This window comes from Gorilla gorilla, chromosome 11 (genome assembly GCF_029281585.2).
Source record: "Gorilla gorilla gorilla isolate KB3781 chromosome 11, NHGRI_mGorGor1-v2.1_pri, whole genome shotgun sequence".
NCBI lineage: Eukaryota > Metazoa > Chordata > Mammalia > Primates > Hominidae > Gorilla > Gorilla gorilla.
Window position 1 is genome coordinate 24,595,069 of NC_073235.2, and position 18,502 is coordinate 24,613,570.

The window sequence follows — 18,502 nt, forward strand, 5'->3', positions numbered from 1 at the left end:
TGAATCTGGGAGGCAGAGCTTGCAGTGAGCCGAGATAGTGCCACTGCACTCCATCCTGGGCTACTGTGCGAGACTCCATCTCAAAACAAAAAAACAAACAAACAAAAAGAAAACAATAGTGTATTTCCATTTTACCTCTCTATTCTCATAGATTTTTCCCTCTGTCTTATTGTATAGGCTAGTACCTCTAATGCAATGTTGAAGAATGTGTTTCTGTGAGACATAATTTTTTGTTATTCATTTTGATAAAAATCATTTTAATGTTCTACTACTGTGCATAATGACTAGCATAGGCTTCTTGAGAATAAAGTTTAACAAGTTAATAAAGTTTATGCTTATACTTGATAAAAAGCATTTGTGTTTTAATTATGAACAATTGCAATTTTATCTAACAATACTTTCTGTATCAGTTTATATGATTCCCTGAGTTTTCCACTTTTAAGTGTTATGCAGTAATTGATCCAATATATCTTAATATCTACAGACACTTGTATTCCTGGAATAACTTTATTGTCCACAATGTTTATCGTTATTAAGATATTTCTTAGAAATTGTTAGAATACATTGAATGACACAGTCAACTGAGTAAAAGACAGCTTATTGAATGGAAAAAATATTTTCAAATTATATAACTGATAAAGAGTCAATAGCCAGAACATATAAAGAGCTCCTATAACTCAACAACAGAAACCAGCCTGATTTAAAAATGAACAAAGAACTTGAATAAAAGTTTCTTCAAAGATATGTAAATTGCCAATAAGCACATGGAAATATGCTCAACATCACTAATCATTATGGAAATGCAAATCAAAAAACCATAGTTAGATCAAATCTTCATATTCATTAGAATTGATATAATCAATTGATCAATCAATAACAAGCATGGGTATGGTATCAGTTATCTAATGTTATATAGGAAATCACTCTGAAATGCAGTGGCTTAAAACAGTGTTAATTATTTGTCATCTGTCACAGTTCTTTGGTTTAAGAACTCACAAGTGACTTAGCTAGATGGTTCTGAAGTGGGGTCTTTCACAACGTTGCAGACAGATGGCCCCTGGGGCTTTCCTTATCTGAGGTCTAACTGGGCCTCATGAATTGCTCACATGGCTGTTGGCAGGTACCTCAGCTCCTCCACATGGGCCTTTCCACAGGGTTGCTTGTGTGTTCACAGAATGACAAATGACATCCCCCACAGTCAGGAATCCAAGAATCCAACGTGGAAGGTGCAATGCCCATTATGACCTAGACTTGAAAATCTCACACCAATAAATCCAGCAATTAAACCCCAAACATGAAATATAGGGAATCAAAGATCACTAGACACTATTGTAAAGGCCGATTACCATAGAACACCGAAAGTTGAAGAACCTTAATTAAAGAAAAAAAAAAAAAAAGAACTGATTCAAATTCCCATACACATTTCTCTACACAATGTCATTAGCCCCATTACAACATTCTGGATCCCAGGAAAATTGTCATGGATGTAGCTACATCGATTAATTTATTATGCATAATTTCTGACAATAACATGTAATAACACAAACTTGCATTTGTTCATCACTTAAGAGATTAACCTATATTAATTAATGAAAAAAAGGTAACTTGCTGAGTCTGGTATCTTACTGACCATACTCCTCCAGACAGGAAGTTGTGGCCTTGTACAAAGATTGGCATAGCTTGCTTCTCCACTCAAACATCATCTCCTCTTCAACTTTCTTTGTTTTTCTAGTGGAGTATAATAGGGTTGAAACTGCGGAAAATTTAGGGCAAACAAATTCAACCTCTTTAGATTATTACTTATTAATATAAAGGTAATTTTATACTTATTGGAAATCACATTATGATGACGATGACATGAACAAAAATAATGATGATAATAATCATTTATACTACCATAACAATCATTATATATGTGCATTGTATGCTTCAATCTTTATCCTCTTATATGTTATTTCTATGAATTAAGTCTTATTATTCTCATTATACAGACTAAACTTTGAAGCATTAAGGTATTTAGCTAGATAGTTGAAGTGCAAAGCACACAATTTCAAAATCCAGGTCATTTTACTCTATCCTTATGCTTCTCTAATACATTGTTTCATGTCCATATTGTCAGAGTAATTTTCCAAAGCAATTAACTCATTTTTCTTCATCCGATAACCAAAATGACACCATGTTCATACGGCCTTACCAAAGACTGAGGTATTCCAGATAAAATCATTTTCCAGGTGACTGAAACTTGGAGTGACTAAAATTTATTTTAACCAATTTGAATGGAACTCCTTATCGATTTATTTCACACCTTTGTGCCTCTGGAATGAGTATATGAAATCTCTGATAACATTTCCTTGATAAAGCAGGAATCACTGTGATTTCTACTCTTGCTCTGGACTTTCATAATGGGACAACTTTCAGATTAACTAAGCTATGTAGGGTTGTTTATTCAAAAATTAAAGGGCTTAAGAAAATTCTAAGAGAGAAAAAGAAAAATAACCCAGGATCTCCAGATAATGATTTCATATGTATTCTATAGCTGGATAGAAATATATATCAAAAAGTTTGTTTTCTTCCTCTGTTTTTGAGAGACAGCTATCACTTTTTACCTAGCTCAGCTATTTCCTCTCTCTACAGTACCCAAATTTCCACCACAAAATATATTTGAAATATGTAAACAAAGGGAACACATTTGCTAGTATTGTGTCTTAAATAAGAGTAGGTATTGCCATGTCTTCTGTGGTAGAGTGGGCTCATGCTAGCATATGAGTTAATCATACCATGTTTAGCTTCTTAGTGGCTATGAATATTTTTCCATTGTTCTCTGAAGTGTTTTCAGGTGTGATCAAGGCTGAAGAAACCATTAAATAATTTGGTTTATATTGTAGTTAATAATATCACTGTTGGATGTCTACAACACTGAACATAAGGCAAATATTAAACATGTTCCCTGCCCTTAACAGAGTTTGTCTTCTGGGGAAGGAGAAGGAAAATCATATTTATTGAACACTTGCCTTATGACTGCATGCTCAAAACAAGTTAGTTAAGTAGCATTTGCAGTTTACTTGTGTATTTAAGGAATGTGTCCAAGGGCCCAGAACCTGGATTTTACCCAAGCTAGCTCTGACTTCAAAACCTGAGATCTTATTAATTTCCTATTTTACCTGACACTAAGATTATGAAATAGGATTATCAAGTATAAACAAAAGAAGTACTAAATAATATTGATTCTAAAGTGTTAGCAGTTACAGAGCTCATCAATAATTTAGCAAGTTTTTAGTGGGAGATAAATGATTCAGCAAATGTACCTATTGACAGTAAGATACACCAGAGATTTGAAAATATACGAATGTCAAAAACACAAGTTAGAATAGGAAATTTCACAATATGGGGATATTATTGACATGTGACCATTGGTAAAAAATATGCAATAGTTAGAGTAAAACACGTTTTATATGATTTTGGGGAAAGGGAATAAATGATGACTGTTTAGAGATGGGATTTATTGGAGATACCATAATAAAGTTATTTTAGAACCAGAATTTGATAGAGTGATAATGAAAGAATGCAAAGATGAAATGGTTAGTGTTGTTATTACTAATCAGAAAAACAAACTTTCACTATCTGACATACATCATTTGTCTCCTAATCCTTGTCTTAAAGGAAAGGACAATGAGAAAGAGGCTCTAGAAAACATTTCAAAGGCCTTCAGAGATCTCCAAATACTCTCCAAATATACTCTGCTTTGTGGGAATAGGAAGAAGCTTTACAAAAATGACACAACCTGTCAGGCAAACCAAAATGCATAAGAAAAGAATCAACTGAGCAATTGATAACTTCTAATTATTGGCTAGTTTTCAAACCTTCAAAACTATCTACTTAACATTCTCTCTGTTGACTTTCTGGGGGCAAATCATTTGTTGGGGCACATTTCTCTCTTTTAAATGAAGAGTTAGTAGCCAAGGTTTTGGACATGTGCATTTGAAACTGTGTGAAATCTATACTTTAGGATCTACAAACAGATTTTCCTACGCTGGAGAGAGATTTTAACTCTCCATCTGGCAACAGACCAGATGCTGTTTGTTGCAACTGGCAGAACAGGAGCAACTGATTTATAAAAAATAAATAAATAAAAAATAAGATGCTGAGTTCCTTTTTAGTTTACTCATGCTATGAAAACAGTTTCAGAAAAAAGTCAGCATGAAGAGATAGAGCAAATAGTAAACAGTTTATACTAAGGTAGACAGAGTCTGCCAAAATCAGCACATCTACTTAGTAAGGCCAAAACAATGTGATTCATTTTATGGAAGTTTTAAGTCTTTTATTATTTGTATAGGGGAAAAGTTAATATTTTAACTTAGATTCACTTTTAGAGCTACTACCAGCATAGATAAAAATTTATAGTTTCACAGCGGTAGGGTTTTTAGATTTAATTAGAATAACTGTTCCCTTTATGCAACAACTTTCTCATGAAGGTAGCCTGAGCTGATTTCAATTAATGTGCTTTAAATAATTTTTACTGTGTTTCCTGCTGTGAATAGCTAAACAGAAGTTTTGTAGTATGTAATTTTAAAAAAGAATTTTTCCTCCCTGTAACTGAGTTTGTAATTTATTTTTTCTATCATTAGCAACAGTAATTTATAAACAAACACTTTCACTAGGAGAAGAGAGGTCAGTATGACCCTGTGTGTCAGTCCTAGGTTTATTGGAAAATGTGTGCTCAGTATTTGTAGACTCAAATGAAAATATTTTATAAGGCCTTACCTTTGCCTTTATAAACATCACAAAATAGTTGTCAAAGCAAAAATAAAATAACAAATAAAAAATAACAACAGATGATGCATGTTTATATGCTAAATTTTGTGAAAGATTCTGGAATTGCTGGAACTAGAGGAAAGAGGGATTTACATGAGAACGAAGAGCCAAGAAGTCAGGAACCCACTTGGAAACACCACTCAGCCTTGGAAAAGCCACCCAATTACAGTGGCTGTGGAGGATCCCGACATTGTTTGACTGTGCTTGGGAACTGGTTAGGTTCTTTGGACTTCACAAAACCATTAATTTTAAGTTCACATTTTAAATATGAAATACAGTTAGACAACCATGTGTTTTCTCATGTCTTTTGGTCAAACATTTTATGGGTAAAATTTATTTCAACCAAACAGCGTGAGTAGCAGAGAATAGAAATATTGGTGATTTGATATGAGAAAAAAGATATTAAGCCAAAGAATAAATCATTTTACTTTGCTCTGCTATGAAACGCACCTAGATACTATAATAACAGGATTTTAAAAATCAAAAGCATATAAAGTTGTTTTTTTTTTTTTTTGAGACGGAGTCTTACTCTGTCACCAGGCTGGAGTACAGTGGCACGATCACTGCTCAATGCAATCGCTGCCTCCCAGGTTCAAGTGATTTCCCTGCTTCAGCCTCCTGAGTAGCTAGCACTACAGTCATGCGCCATCATGCCCAGCTAATTTTTTGTATTTTAGTAGAGACAGTGGCGTTTCACCATGTTGGCCAGGATGGTCTCGATCACCTGACCTCATGATCCACCTGCCTCAGCCTCCCAAAGTGCTAGGATTACAGGTGTGAGCTACCGCTGCTGGCACATATAAAGTATTTTATTCTTGTTATCACAGGTTCATACTGCTCCCAATTTCCTAGGAAATTATTTCAAATTCTCTGTTCTTAATTAACCAACATTTTTCTCCTCAATCCTCCATATTAGCTGAAGAATTGCTTGCTATTCCTTACAGGGGAACTTCCATAAGCTCCCACCACATCTATCTCCTGCATGTACTGGGCCAACATTGTCTGTCTTCTTTCCAGTTACTACTGTGTTTATATTTGTGTCTCTAAATAACACATCAATGTTGTTGATTTGTTAGCTTTATTTGTCAGTTTTCTTCGCAAATATAAAAAGATACATTTTTACATCTGCCCTTAATAACACACACACACACACACTCACCCTACTTTTCCTCATAGCCATATCCCCCTAAGACAGCACTGCACCTTATCAAATACTTTTCTGCCATAATTGAGATGGCCTTGCATGTGTGTGCATTTACATGTCTGTGTGTGCATGCGTGTGTGTGCTTTCCCTTCATTCTGTTAATGTAGTGTATTATATAGTTTGGTTTTCTTGTGATGAAACATCCTTGAATGCTAGAAATAAATCTCAATTGCTTATGGTGTATAACCCTTTTAATAAGCCATTTAATTTTGTTTGCTAATATTTTGCTGAACTTTTGCATCAATATTTGATATGGTTAGGCTTTGTGTCCCCACCAAAATCTGATCTTGAATTATAATCCCCATAATCTCTAAGTGTCAATGTGTCAAGGGAGTTCCCAGGTGGTGGTGATTGAATCATGGGTTTCCCCCAGGCTGTTCTCGTGATAGTGAGTGGATTCTCACGATCTCATGGTTTTATAAGGGGCTCTTCCCACTTCATTCATTTGCATTCTCCCTCCTGCCACCTTGTAAAGAAGGTACTTGCTTCTCCTTTACTTTCTGCCATGACTGTAAGTTTCCTGAGGCCTTCCTAGCCATACAGAACTACGAGTCAATTAAATCTCTTTCCTTTATAAATTACCCAGTCTCATGAAGTTCTTTATAGCAGTGTGAAAATGGATGAATACAGTATTTATAAGGTTTATTAGTCTGTGGTTTTCTTTCATTCTAGTGTCTTTGGCTTTCATAGCAGAGTAATGTGTTGGTCTCAGTAGAATGATAATGTGTTGGTGTTAATTCTTTAAATGTTTGGTAGAATTCACCATTGAAGCCATCTGGTCTTGAACTTTTCTTTTTTAGCAGTTTTTTTTAGATTACCTGTTCAATCTCCTTACTAGTTATAGACCTAATCAGATTTTCTATTTCCTCATGATTCAATCTTAGCAGGTTGTGCGTTTCTGGAAAGTTATACATTTTTTCTAGGTTGTGCAATTTGTTGGCATATAAATGTTTACAAAACTCTTTATAACCTTTTATTTCTGTAAACTCAGTAGTTAATATTTCCTTTTTCATTTTTAATTTTAATTATGTGACCTTTAGTCTTTTGTCTTCATTAGTCTAGTTAATTATTTCTCAATTTTGTTCATCTTTTTAAAGAACCCAGCCCAGGTTTTGTTTTTTCTTTGCATTGTTTTTCTATTACCCACCTTATTTATAGCTTCCCTAATATTGATTGTTTATTGCTTTCTTCTATCCTTGATTTAGTTTAATCTTTTAGAAAATTTCTTAAAGTGTAAAATTAGGTTGTTGATTTAATTATTTCCTTTTTTATGATGTAGGCATTTACAGCTATAAATTTCATTTTTGGCGCTGCTTTCGCTGTATTTTATGGATTTTGGTGTGTTGTGTTTTAATTTCATTTGCCTCAAAATATTTTCTAGTTTTCCCTGATAATCTTCTTTGATCATTTGTTAGCTTAATTTCTATATATTTTCCAATTTTTCTTCTGTGTTGATTTCTGGAAACATTCAATTGTGATTAGAAAATATACTTAAGAATACAATCTTTTAAAATGTATTAAAATTTGTTTTATGGCCTAACCTATAGGTCTTTGCTGGAGAATTCTCCATGTGCTCTTAGAAAAATGTGCATTATGCTGTTATTTAGTACAGTATCCAATTGGTAATACTAAAACTGATCCATAGACTTTTTCAAGTTCTGTATTTTCTTACTGATCTTCTGTCTTTTTGTTCTGTCATTAAAAATTGGGTAATAAGGTATACCACTATTATTGCACAGCTGTCTATTTTCCTCCTTCAATTCTATCAGTGTTTGTTCACATATTTTAGTGTTCTGATGTTTGGCACATATATAAGTTTTCAATATTCTGATAAATTAATTTTTTATCATTATGTAATGTCCCTATTTCTCTCTTGTAACAGTGTTTGGCTAAATATCTATTTTGTCTGAAATTAGTATAGCCATCCTTGGTTCTACTTTGGTTACTATTTGTATGAAATTTCTTTTCCCATCTTTTCGTTTTACTCTATTTCTATATCTAAAGTTTGTTCTTTGTAGATACCATATGTTGAAACTTTTTAAAAAATTATTTTGCCAATCAATGGTTTTTGTTTGGGAAACTTAAATGATTTACCTTTAAAGAAATTACTAATACAGGAATAGAGGAGCACACAATTTTCCTATTTTGATATTTGTTTCTATAAAGTCTATAGATTTATTTTTGCCTAGTTATTTGCCCTTTACCATCTTCCTTTGCATTTAGTTGACTTCTTTGTTTTGACACATTTTGATTACCGTTTCATTTCTTTTTGTGTATATTCTATAAATATTTTCTTTTTAATTAAGTGGAGATTATATATAAGTGATGGCAATCTATCTTCCACTGACACCACCTTAACTTCAGTGCCATGCAAAACTTGGCTTATTTACAATCTCCCATTTAAGGGAATGATGTCACAAATTACTTCTTTGTATATCGTGTACCCATTGACATAGATTTATAGTTGCTTTTATTTATTTGTCCTTTAAATGTTGTGTAAATAAAAAGTGGAGTGAGCAAATCAAAATTATAATGACACTTTGTAATATTTGTTCATGTATTTACCTTTATTGGAAAAATTTATATTTTCATGTAGCTTTGAGTTGCTGTCTAGAGTCTTTTCATTTTAACTTGTAGGACTCCATTCAGCATTTTTTTTAAGTCAAGTCTAGTGTTGAAGCCCCTTAGATTTTGTTTGTGTTGGCATATCTTAATTTTGAAATAATAAAATTTTTGGATTTTTGAAGAATAGTTTTGTTGGATATAGAATTCTCAGTTGACTTTTTTCCCTCAAATAACTTTAAATATATCATCCCACTATTTTCTGGCCTACAAAGTTTCTATTAAAAATGTATTGATAACCTCATTAGAGATCTCATGTATATAATGAATCACTTTTCTCTTGCTGCTCTCAAGATTCTTTCAGTCTTTGGCTTTAAAGAGTTTGAATATAGTGTGTCTCAGCAGGAGTCTCTTCAAGGTTATCCTACTTGGATATCATTGAGCTCACTGGATTTTTACATGTATGTTCTTTCTCAAATTTTGAAAGGTTTTATCCATTATTTTTTCAAATAATCATTATGCTCATTTCTTTCTCCTCCTCCTAGGATTTCCATAATGTGAATATTGCTCTCTTTGGTGGTGTTCTATAAGCACTATAGGTTATGTTAACTCTTAATATTTTGTTATATTTGCTCTCAGACCCAATAATTTCAAATATTTATACACCAAGCTTGCTAACTCTTTCTTCTGTCTGTTCAAATCTGCTATTGAACCTCTTCAGTACATTTTTCAATTCTGTAATTGTGCTTTCCAGCTCCAAAAATCTGTTTTATTTTAAAAAATTTCCATCTCTTTGTTGATATTCTCATTTAATTTATATATTGTTCTCCTTATTCCCTTTAATTATTTGTCCATGTTTCCCTTTAGCTCTTTGAACATGTATAAGACAGTTATTTAACAGTATTTTTTCAGTAAGTCTCATGCCTCTGTTTATTCAGAAACAGTTTCTTGGGATTTATTTTGCCATTTAAATAGATTATCTTTCTCTGATTTTTGGTAAGCCTTGTGTTATTTTGTTAAACACTGGACATTAAAAAATGAAAAGCCATCTCCCCGTTGTTTTAACACCGGTGGGAAATACCTCTACTAATTAGCAAGGCCTTGAGAGTTGATGTTAACTCATTGTCAAAGTTTGAGGAAGTCTTGGGTATTTTCTTTGCAGTGTTCTATCTGGGCCTGTGTATGTTAGTATATTCTCTCTCTCTCTCATTATTAATATCCCCTAGCTTATTTTAAATATCTTAATTTCTCAAATAATCTCACCCCAGTCCCTCTTAAAGTCTCAAATCCATATTTTTGTTTTTACCCAACAGTTTTCAAACATTTCAGCATCCACCACTGCCTTCTGGGGCTTCCAGACTGAAATCAAATCTATGTTTCCATTCCCCAGCAGAGCTCCAAATTAGGCAAGACAATGGTACTTCTTAGGACAATCCACAGATTGGCCAGAATGTTGCAGATAAGTTTAATTCTACTCCTTTTGTCTTGAGGAAAAAAAACTTGGAATTAGGCCACTTTCTCTTAAATGTGCACAACACGATTTCAAGAGAGTTTTGCTAGAGCGACTCAAAATGCCATAAAATGTTCTACCACTTAAATGTGGCTTTTTCTTAATTGGGTATTCTGTTGGTTGTTGTAGATACTTGACTGGTTTTCCAGACCTCTCATAAAGTTATTTCTTAGTCACTCTGCAGTTGTTTATTGATGTGTCCATTTGAAGGCAGAGAGCTTAAAGCTTGTCAATCTGCATCTTCATTACCTGATTTTCTCCTTTTTTTTTTTTTTTGAGACAGAATTTCACTCTTGTTGCCCAGGCTGGAGTGCAATGCCACTGTCTTGGATCACTGAAACCTCCGCCTCCTGGGTTCAAGTGATTCTCCTGCCTCAGCCTCCTGAGTAGCTGGGATTACAGGTGCCTGCCACCATGCCCATTTTTGTATTTTTAGTAGAGATGGGGTTTCGCCATGTTGGCCAGGCTGGCCTCGAACTCCTGACTTCAGGTGATCTGCCCACCTCGGCCTCCCAAAGTGCTGGGATTACAGGTGCGAGCCACTGTGCTTGGCCCTCTCGTTTCATTTTTGAAGGTAAAGTCTCTAGATTTTAGAGATTTGAAATGACTGAGGTCACTGCTATTTTTGTTTGGATGCCTCCTACAATTGTTATTTAATATTTTTCTTTTCTTTTCTTTCTATTTTTTCATTCCAATTGTTTAACAGATTTTATTTTGTTATCTAATATTATGACATTTTGGAATGTTGTTCACTGATATGAATCTATTAATCAATTTTTCTGAATACTTTGTTACATTTTTTAGTCCAAAAAATAACTTTATGCTATGGATGATCTTGATAATCCACTATGCTCTTTATTCCTGGTATTTCTTTCTAGAACTACCATTATGTGAAAATTTTAATTCCTGAATAGATAACTTATTAATAAATGCGTTTATTTATTTGTATACATTTATTTATTTCATCTCGTCTTTCCTCCCATTATCCATCTTTCAAAATTTTGTTGCTCTCATTTTTGGGGAACTTCAGCTTCCAATTATCCAATTCTGTTTTTCATTTATTCTACCATATTTTTAATTTCTAAAAACTTTTCCCGTTACTACATATTTTTAGCACACAGTTCACTTTTTAAGTTGTCATATCTTTTAAAAATATATTTACAAATATTCATGGTGTCATATTTAAAGAACTATTTCTGGGACAGTAGAAGTTGCACTTACTTTCTTTGTTTCTTTCTTTTAAATTATGTGCTTTCATCAGATTGTTTTCTATGTTTAATAATCTATGTTATCTATGTTTAAGTTTTTACAGCTTCTTGTGGACAAATAAAAGTGTGATTATCAGAATTTTGGTGCTAAGTGAAGGAGAATACTGTAGGTTTCACCGTGCATTACCCACATGTATATCTAATCAATCTCATTTCAGTATGCTACCCTACCTTCAATCATACATGAAATTGCATGTCTGAACACCCTTCCGGAGAATGTATCTTTTCCCTGATAGATCTGATTGTTATTAAAGAACCTTTTAGCTATTTCCACTTCTTTTTGCCCATCTCTTTACTTCCAGCAGTAAGTGGCACTGACAATGCTTGCCTTTTCAAAAGAGTGCATCGTTAACTAAGTTTATTTCTCAGCTTTCCCTTAGGGTTTGGGATTTCATTTCTTATGTATCAGTTAAAACATTTTAGTATATGTTCTCTTCTATGTGCTATTCAAATAAACTGTTGTTTAAAAACTTTTGCTTCACTCAAGTTTTCTGTGTCTTTGTGTAGCTATATATTTTCACAAAATCCTCTTGATGCCATAAGTGGTGTGTTGGGAGATTGTGACTGTAGATAAATGTGTCCAATCTGCTCTCTCTAATCAATACACATTTTTTCTGTGTTTTCATTTACATACTCTAAACTGACCTTCATCCTCACAACTCAACCACAATTGCTCTCTGCAAGGTTGCTGAAAAATATCATCTTACCCACCTAAGGGTTAATTCATGCCCTTTAGAAACAGTAATGTGCTAGACTTCTTCCTAAATTTCAAGTTTGCTATGTATTCAAATTTAGAAATTAAGAAGATAATACAACACTGTGAAGAGTTGGGGTTAATTATGCACATGCAAAATTGCACACATTGGATCTGTGGTTTTTGTTGCAATAACAAAAAGAAATTGGCAAATTCATTTTTTTGGTACATATTGCATAAGAGCCCACTTTTCTAGATAAGTTGCTATATGCTAATGATAAACAAATGACCAATTTTGGAGTCCATAGCCCTGAGATAACACAACTATATAAATATAAAATTAGGAATTCTATAGGAATGTGAAAAAATACATCAAAATATAATACAAAAAGAAGTTAGCACTATCTTGAAGTTAGAGAATGCTTCCTGAAGATATTTTTGTGTTGGGTCTTGAAGTATGAGAAACCATTTGCCAGGTAGACAAGAAGGAAAGAGAGAACACATGAAATGATAGGAGCTGTGTTACAAAAATATAAGATTTTTTAAATAGCAAAACTGATATTAATTTAGTACATTAATTTAAAACATTAGAAACATTGAGAATTAAATAATTGTATTTATTTTTAAAACCTTTAAAAATAGTGTTTGCTCTCTGTTATGTAAATAACATAGATTAGGAAATGGAGTGAATATCTTTTCTATGTCTATGGAAACTGTTTTATCCTTTCTGAGTTTGGATTAGCTTTCAGTATTTTATTCTTTGTTTTGTTTAGTTTTGTTTTTTTGAGACAAACTATCACTTTGTTGCACAGGCAGGAGTGCAGTGGCCCGGCCCTATCTTGGCTCATTGCAACCTCTGCCTCTCTAGTTCAAGCAATTCTCCTGCCTCAGCCTCCTGGGTACTGGGATTACAGGCAGCCACCACCACGCCTGGCTAATTTTTTTGGATTTTTAGTAGAGACAGGGTTTCACCATGTTGGCCAGGCTGGTCTCAAACTCCTGACCTCAGGTGATCCACCCACCTTGGCCTCCCAAAGTGCTGGGATTACAGGTGTGAGCCGCCATGCCTGGATTGTTGTTTGTTCTTTTAATGTCTAATAACTCTTGAGAGTTCCTTTAACATGAAGTCTTTTGCTGTTATCCCTTCCTTTGAGGCGTCTTCCTCCTTTTTGTCACAACTGCTTTCCTCATTGATGTTGATAAAGTCACCTTCACTAAATTTCTTAGGCTGCAGATTTAGTTTCTCACACGACAGCAGTGTCATTTCCATGGTCAGCTATTTCTTCTAATACAACTTAATGTTTGAATCAATCAAATTTCACTTCTAGTATTATCACATTTTGTTGGTTTTTTTTAATTTCCTTTGGCTACGCTTTCATGTTTATTAGTACATTGTCTTTTTTCAATTGTCTATTTTTGTAAAATGTCACATGGGTTTGTTACTGAGAAACAAGGCAGCAAGACAACTACACGCTTTCTTATCTATGCACAAGCTGAATAACACGCTCAGTGATCAATGAGAGTATACTTCAGAAAACTGACCTGATTGGCAATTGATCCTGCTGTTTATTTGTTATTTACGCAGTGATGTGTGCGTCGAAGAGTGAGCAGGGAAGTTTGTACTTCATGCAATTACTCAGTGTTGATATATTACAGTAATTGCAATTTGAACCATGTGGATGGGGACTGGTGGTGCTAAACTAAACTGTGGTAACTGAAATTTCTGCATGCTCACTTCATATCAAGTGAAGAGGGCCTCTAGAAATATTCAAAGGAGCTAGAAATGGGTACATACAGAAGATGGGAGGTGTGGGAGGGTGCACTTAAGGAAGTGTCAACTCGCTACTTGGATTTTGGGACACCATTATAACCATTTTCAGTTATTTTCAGTAGCTCTTGCTCTCACACAGGGGTATAGATCTCGTATGCCTAGGGATGTCCACTTTACACAGTGTTTTGATAGATAAAATATGTATTTTATAACTTTTTGTCTAATATTAAATGCAGGCCTGTGTGACTAGCTTTTATATTAATGAGTTGCCAATAGCTTTAAGCACTAGAAATTGCAACAAATTATAACACTTATAATACTAAAATATTATCACCTACAAAGAATGTATTTTATATTAGATGGCACTACTTAAATAACTGGCATATTTGTAACAATCAGACACGAAGCACAGATATAAAAGTATTTAGTTTATAAGTGAACTCTGACAACACTTTTTATGGCTGTTTCTGAGATTCTCCTGGCAGTTGGGGTTTCCTTCTGATTTCTTGCTTTTAAGCGGCTTCTACCTATGTAAAGAGAAAAGGAACCCTCTATGGGAACAGGCCTTTTAGCTGAACTTGTCCCTTCAATAGAAAGTGAAGCATTTTTGTTGTTGTTATTGTTGCTGTTGATTTAGGCCTTTTGAATTGATGCTTTTGAAAGACCCCAGGAAAACTTATATTCTCCTCTAAGTAACTCTGCAGGCTTCTTGAATTCCAACCAAGGCGAAGTGTTGAAAGAGATGTGAGATCAAGAGCTTCCCCATTCATTTGAGAAGATTCAGCCCAAAGCTAACACACAAGCAAGCGAGAGAGAGGAGGGTGCCTGCAGCTTTGTTGTTGTCTGCCTGTCAATCATTTGCAGCTGTGATCCAACCTCAAAAGGAAGATTGGGTCAGAGAAAGCCCCAGAGCTGGTATTCCTAATGATTTTTGAATTTAGAGTTTAGAATGCAAGTGATTCCATTTACTCATATGATACCAACAGGAGAAAAAAATGAACTCAAAGTGTCAGTTTAGAGTGATTATTTAAAAAAGCACAGATTAGATCAATTGTACTACAAATTCTGGTGTTTTCTCCCTTATATTGTTTAGAAATATCTTCTAGAGAGAAAAAAAAACTAAAAAGAAATAACCTTAGTAATTTTAAAATAAATGGACTTTGATGGGTTCTGCACAAACAAGTGAACATTTATGATTTGCTCATTTGTCACTCTGGACTCTATTTTTTTTTTATTATTTTTAGCCGTGTCTTGATATTTAATAGTTGTGTGTTCCTGAACTGAATCTTCAGAAAAGTATAAAGAAATAAAGGAACAAAATGCTAACATTTGCCTAACCAATGGCCCAGAAACTTTCGCCTTGGCCAGACTGTTAAAATTATGAAACACATGATGTGTTTTACATTTCCATTCCCGAGTGCAGTGTCCTGTCATATTTTCTCATCATTGTTTTCTACATGGCTATTTCTGGCCTTTCTATATGTCTTCTTGGCAAATTAGCATTCATCTTTTTTCATCACTTGAAAGAAGGTGGCAAATCAGCATTTCTCTCTAAATAAATTCTAACTGAGAATGTAAAGCAATATCTTTTTTTTTGCTTTTTTATTTCTTTATTATGATAACACCTAAAAGATAGCATCCTGCGGAAACTTTGGAATCCTTTTTTCAGGAGGTACTCTGTATTTTTAATTATAACTTTCCATGATTTTCAAAGTCTTTGTTTTATACATTTACTAAGACTGGCATCTTTTTCTATCTTTTCTAGCCTTTTATACAAGCATATCTTTTATTTTAGAAAAATTAAAATTTTATTTCAAAGGCTGTATTTGAAGCAAGAGAATTGCTAGGAAATCATTAAATATTTCAGGATTTTTTATGTCCTGAATTTTATGCTTTTTCCATTACTGCAGTAGTTAAGTGAGTTTTCTCTGGGTTTTTATTTTCACATCTAGTTAGAAAGTTTACATTGTGAAAAGGACATGCCCTCTAAGATGGTTCTTAATAAATAACTGACATTAATGGAGAAACAGAGATATGCCTCGAGTACAATGACTTCTCATGTCTTCTTCTTTTTGCTAAGAAAAGAGTGATGAAAACCTGAAAAATTATTTTTTGGAAATGCTGCTGCCAAACCTGATGAGACCAGATCTTCAGTTTGGTTCCATAAACTAATTTGTTAGCAACCCTGCACCAGGGCTTGATAAAATTCCTGGGAATTGGAAGTTAAGTAAGAGACAAGAGCAGGGAGAGCTAGTTAGTAGCTGATTATAGACCAGTGTCTATAAAAGTGCTATAAGTGAAAGATCAGGAGAAATCACACAGAGAGACCTCCTTCTCTCCACAGATAAACAACTGTTCCGATTTCTTAAAGTCACAGATTAGTTTCAACTTTCCTAGAACATCATGCGAATAGAAGCAGACAAGATGTGTATTTGAATCTTGAACAATGAGGAAGTTAGGTGAGCCAACACCCTGCAAAATAAAAATTCTGAGTATAACTTTTGACTACCCTAAAACTTAACTACTAATAGCCTATTGTTGAACAAAAGCCTCATGGTTAACAAACTGTTGGTTAACACATATTTTGTATTATACATGTTATATACCATATTCTTACACTAAAGAAATCCAGAAAAAAGGAAATGTTTAAAATCATAAAGAAGATAAAATATATTTATTATTAAGTGGAAGCGGATCATCATAAAGGTCTTCATCCACATCGTCTTCATGTTGAGTGGGCTGAGAAGGAGGAGGAAAAGGAGAGGTTGGTCTTGCTGTCTCTGCCTTCTAAAGAGACAGAAGAGATGGAGGAGGTGGAGAAGGTGAAAGGGGAGGCAGGAGAGGCAGGTACACTCTGTGTAACTTTATGAAAATATATCATAACTTTTATCTAACCTTTTTGCTTTTTCATTTCTCTAAAAATATTTCTATATGGTACTAATTCTTTCACTGTTTCCTTTAATTTCAGTACCCACATCATACAAGGGTCCATGTCATAAGAGAAGTCAAAAGTCGGAAGCCTTGTGCCGAATTATCTCATGTTAATTTGTTTTCTAGCATTGCTTATTCTACATCTTCTTCCTCATCATCTGGCACTGATTCGAAAGCAGTCGTCATCAAGTCTTCTGTTAATTCCTTTTGTGTAGTGTCTATTAATCCTCAAATTTGTCCATGATCCGTATCTTAAAACATTTAATCATCTCCCCCTTCACCTTTTTGTCATATCCACAATCTCTTTCATGAGTTCCTTGATTGGCTTAGTCATAAATCCTGTGAAGTCATGCATAACACATGGATGGTTTTCTCCAGCAGTGATTTGCTTTTTCAGACTTGATGGCTTTCACAGCTTTTTAAAAAAATATAACAAACATGGTATTTTCAATTCATTAATCCTATCAGACTTTCATGATACTCTCTTTATCAGGGTTCTCTTCCATAATACTGACAATCCTTTCCATTGGGTACCACATGTAATGAGCCTTAATGGTCCTTAGGACTGCCTGATCTACAGGCTGAATTATAGATGTTGTGTTTGGGGCAAATAGATCACTTTAATGTCTTTGGTGCTGAAATCAGAGTTCTGGTTGGTCACGGGCATTGTTCAATATCAAAAGAACTTTAAAGGGCACTGCCTTACTGGTAAGATACTTTCTGACTTCAGGGACAAAGCATCAATGGAATCAATCCAGAAAAAGGATTCTCATTGCCAAAGTCTTCTTGTTGTACAATGAAAAGACTGACAGCTGGTGTTTATCTTTTTACTTTAAGGCTCAGGAATTAACAGCTTTATAGTTAAAGGCAGTCCTCATCATAAACCTAACAGCATTTGCACAATAGTTAGCTTATCCCTTCCTGACTTAAATCCTGGTGCTCACTTCTCTTCCTTACTGATAAATGTCTCTTGGGGCATTTTTTCCCCCCAGAATACAGCACTTTTGTCTGCACTATAAATCTGTTCAGGCAGATATGTATCTATTTTCAATGACTTTCTTAATGTTGTCTGGGAACTCGTCTGCTGCCTCCTGTTTGGTAGAATTATTTCTCCTATTATCTTGACATTTTTTAATCGAAGCCTCTTTCCAAAATTATCAAACCATCCTTTGCTGGCATTAAATTATCTAGCTATAGGTTTTTCACCTGTCATTTGGTTTGTCATATAATAACTTGACTTTTTCTCAAATTGAAGTCTAATATATATGCATTTGTTATAGTAACCCGGAACCCACATAAAAGCTACATTTTCAATACAAGATAAAAGTCATTTTGCAAAAACTGCATTTTTTTTATGCCTGCTGGTGCAGCTGTAGCAACAACTTTACTTTTTTTTTTCCATTTTTTTGAGAGAAGATGAGAAGGCACAGACGTTAAGGAGAATGCCATGTGAAGACATAGACAGAGATTGGAGTTATGCTGCCAAGGAATATCTGGAGCCATCAGAAGCTGGAAGAGGCAAGGAAGGATTCTCCACTGGAGTCTTCTGAGGGATGCCAACAGGTTGTTTGACTTCTCACCTTCAGAACTATGAGAGAATAAATGTATATTGTATTAAGCCACCAAATTTGTAGTAATTTATTATGTCATTCCTAGGAAACTAATACAGAATCTAAGAATGGGGCAGATATTTAAAAGAAGACAGGCCAAGATTAAAAAGCAGAATACGCTGCCACTCTCTTGATATTTA